This window comes from Triticum dicoccoides, chromosome 1A (genome assembly GCF_002162155.2).
Source record: "Triticum dicoccoides isolate Atlit2015 ecotype Zavitan chromosome 1A, WEW_v2.0, whole genome shotgun sequence".
Classification (NCBI taxonomy): domain Eukaryota; kingdom Viridiplantae; phylum Streptophyta; class Magnoliopsida; order Poales; family Poaceae; genus Triticum; species Triticum dicoccoides.
Genome location: NC_041380.1, coordinates 462334008 through 462338287, shown reverse-complemented (window position 1 = coordinate 462338287; position 4280 = coordinate 462334008).

The following is a 4280-nucleotide window of genomic DNA, read 5'->3' as shown; positions in this document are numbered from 1 at the left end:
CCCCCCTCGCCGTCGCCTTGCCTCGCCTCGCCGGAAACCGCCGCCGTCGCCGTTGACCCGCCGTGGACCGGCAAAAACCGCCCGGTCCGATCCGGTTTTATTTTAAGTTCGGTTTTTAAAAAAACCCTAGACTAGATCTGTTTTTTTAGGTTTTATTAAACAGCGAACGTCCACCGTATAGACCTTATAAGTGAACGTTTGCCTTTTAGCCTTTTTCTTTTTCTGTAATTTTGGCCAGGGACCTAGATGTGAATACTTTGTTTACAGTTTAGTCCCTGAACTTCAAACGATCATTACTTTTTACTCGTTAGTCCAAATCCAACGAAACCAACGCCCACGTCTTCATTACGATCTCCTCTATCCAGTAAAACAACTTAAACATGTTTTTGAAAAGTTTAAAATTTGAATTAGATCAGATTTGAATTCAAACTTCGTTTGATCATAACTTGAATTTCGTAGCTCCGTTTGAGTTGATTCTTTTTGCAAATCAAAGCTCTTGACCTAAACTTTCTGATAAGGCCAAATTAACATAATTTTGGTACTGTTAGAAATTATTTTATGTTGCGAGAGTTATCTGCTTGGTTTTGAAGTTTTCCGAATCATCTTCTTTGTTCTTTCTGATCTTTTGAGTGATTGCTTATGTGTGGTTACTATTGCTTGCTTACGATAGATTGACCGTAGTGTGACAGGTAGAGATATCAAGATTTTTGAATCCGAATCATCTTCATCGACATTGCAGGCAAGTTCACACTTTGATCATATCCCCTTCATACCCAGTTTTCAGTGCATCAGATCAAACCTCAAACATTGCATGGTTAGGATCTAATCAAATTGTGGGATTGGGAAGTAGTTGATGAGGTAGGAACCTCTTGCCGTGTTACTATCAAACCCTTGGGAGTTACGTCTACGCGTTGCTTATATTGCTATGCTATGCTCGTAGACGTGGTTTGGGTATGAGTGAAATCCATGACAGATGTGAGATTGTTATTTAATGGTTCAACTTAAGGTGGCAACTTGAATACACATCTGGGTGGATTGCTAGGGGCACCCTGGGGATATACCAGTGGACTTGCCCAGAGACCTGGGGAAATACCAGTGTTGTCCTAGGAGATCCTGGGGATATACCGTGTGATCATCCTATGGTTCGCCACCCAGGCTCAAAGGGATCATAAGATTATTCATGCTAGAAACTTCCGTGTGCAGCCACAAGCTATTATGGGCTCTAGCATAGTTGATTAAGTCGTGTGAACTCTTATAGTGGTAGACTAGCAGATGTAGGGGTTGTAGGTGGTACGGTCTACCCATCGTAAGGTGCAAACGCTTCTGAAAGACTATGTCTCGGTCATCCGTTTCTCAAACACTTTGTAGTGCGAGAAATCCAACGGAAGAGATCGGGTCTTGTGGGGAAAAGTGCGCAAACCTCTGCAGAGTGTTTAAACTAATCATGATTAGCCGTGTCCCTGGTTATGGACAACTTGAGTATCTAGTACCTGGATTATCATGTGAATCTCATCATGTTACTTTAATTGAATATTGTTGGGTTTTAATGGTGATGCTTAATTGGGATTGAGAATGCTGTCAACCATTCTCAATGTTCAACAACCACCATGATAGTTAAATAAAATTTATTCCTTTGTAGTAGGGAAAAATTGGCTTTTCACAAAAACCGTATAACCATAGAGCTTTTCCACCAGCCAAATATGCATGTAGTGATAGCCTTTATTCATCATTCTCTATGGTGTGAATTTGCCAGTACATTCAATGTACTGACCCTTTGTGGCTGCAACGTCTCATGTTGTAGGATTATCTTACGATGAGTAAGTGATATGTTAGGGTTACAATTTCTACACTCAACTTTGCCGTTGGTGTTGATGGGAATCCACAACCTTGTTGCTTCCGCTATTTTGGATTGAGGTAATAGTATTTATGTTATTTTATACATGTGATTTACCTCTGTTATAAATCCTCGAGTACTGTGTGTGTCAGCATACTGATCCAGGGATGACACTTAAGCACAGAGACTTGATCCATTCGGGCCAGGTCGCTACAGCCGTGCCATGAACTTAGCATAAGCCGGCCATCCAAACAGAGCGTGATACGGGCTTTTGATTTTAACCACTTCAAAAGTTAATTTCTCAGCCCTAGAGTCATACTCATCCCCAAAGGCCACTTCCAGCTCAATCCTACCGACTGGGTATGCCGACTTACCAGGCACAACTCCATGAAAAACAATATTGGATGTTTTAAGACTTTTGTCAGTCAACTCCATGCGACAGAACATCTCATAGTAAAGGATGTCGATGCTACTGCCTCCATCTATGAGCACCTTAGTATACTTGTATCAGCCAACCTGAGGTGCCACCACCAAAGCCAAATGACCCGGATTATCAACCCGGGGAGGGTGGTCTTCCCTACTCCATACAATAGGCTGCTCAAACCATCTTAAATAATGTGGAACTGCTGGTTCAACATCATTTACAACCCTCTTATGAAGTTTTTGGTCCCTCTTGCACAAATTGGTGGTGAATACGTGATACTGTCCACTGTTCAACTGCTTTGGGTTGCTCTAATACCCGGACTACTGTTGCTGCTGATTACCTTGGCCGGATTGCTGATTATAGCCGCCCTGTCTGTCTTGAGGGCCCTGACCGTGAAAACCGCCACTGCTTGAACCGGCGCCTAGGCCATGAAAGCCGCCACCGCCTGAGCCGCCGCCAGGTCCGTGGTTAGCATCAAACATATTGGAATTCTTGAAAGCTTTCATGATCATGCAGTCTTTCCACAGAAGGGTAGCTGGCTTCTCCCAGGTGCCATGTCTTGGACAAGGTTCATTTAGCAGCTGTTCAAGGGTGGGACCTGACCCGCCAGACCGAGGAGGTGGCCTCCCCTTGCGTCGTTGATTGTTGCCTTGTGTATTGGCGTTAGCCACAAACTCCAGACTACCGTCAGCCTTACGTTTATTACCTCCTTGATTCGTCGGGTTGTGCTGGTGACCTTTGCCATTGCCATTCTTCTTTCCCTTCCCCGTCTTCTCTTCATCAGACGCGGGGTCCTTGGTACTAACAGAATCGGCGTACTTGACAAGAGCCGCCATCAGCTGGCCCATGTCATTACAGCCACGCTTGAGCCGCCCCAACTTCTGTTTCAGAGGTTCAAAACGACAATTTTTCTCCAACATTAAGACCGCAGAGCCGGCATCCATCTTATCAGATGAATGTATTATCTCCTTGACCCGGCGCACCCAATGGATCATGGATTCGCCTTCCAATTGCTTGCAGTTAGTCAAGTCCACGATCGACATGGGCTGTTTATAGGTATCTTTGAAGTTCTGAATGAACCGGGCCTTTAACTCTGCCCATGAACTGATGGAGTTGGGCGGCAACCCCTTTAACAAAGTACGAGCTGTTCCATCCAACATCATGGTGAAGTATTTGGCCATCGCTGCATCACTGACCTCTGATAACTCCATGGCCATCTCGTAACTTTCAATCCATGCTGCGGGCTACAGGTTGGCTATGTAATTAGGCACCTTCCGAGGCCCCTTAAAGTCCTTTGGCAAACACTCATTACGCAGAGCCGGCACAAGACAAGGGACATCTCCTGTCCTTGTGGCCACCCCTGCTTCAACAGAGGTCGCTGGATAAACTGGAAAAGCTTGGTGAGCCGCCTGCTCAGCCGCCTATTGAACCGCCTGTTCAGCCTCTTGACAGATCCTCTCCTAGTCCACCAAGTTAAGGGCTCCGCCCGGGGCCGGGTCACGCCCGCTTAGTTGGTTACGGCGCTGGGCGTTGCTTGACATGGCCGCTGAGTCCATATGCCTGCTATAGCTTGGGCTCCGGCTTGGGCGAGGGGTTGAATGGATTCTATCTCGACTATAAGAATATGCATCCTGTTGTGCCAGAGCCGTCTGAAGAAGTTCTCTGACTCGTCGTGTTTCGATCACTGTCGGAGAGTCGCCTTCCATTGGGAGAGCCGCCAAACGAGCCGACACAGCGATAAGATTCTCCAAAGGGTTAGAAAAGTGACCCGGTGGTATTGGTGTGTAATAAGGCGGAGCAGTATTCACACAAGGGGGTTCCATGGCCCGCGGTTGAACCGGCGCTCCGGTCCAGGGTGTTATGATCCGGTTTGCCTCCGACGGGTTACTGGGACCAGCTCCAGGTGTGTGGAAGAGGTTCCTAGGATCGTAAGTCAGAGGCAGACGTGATTGAACCTTTTGGTGCCTTCTCCTCATGACCTCATTAGATGCGTTTATATCCACCGAGAGCCAGAAAGTCTCT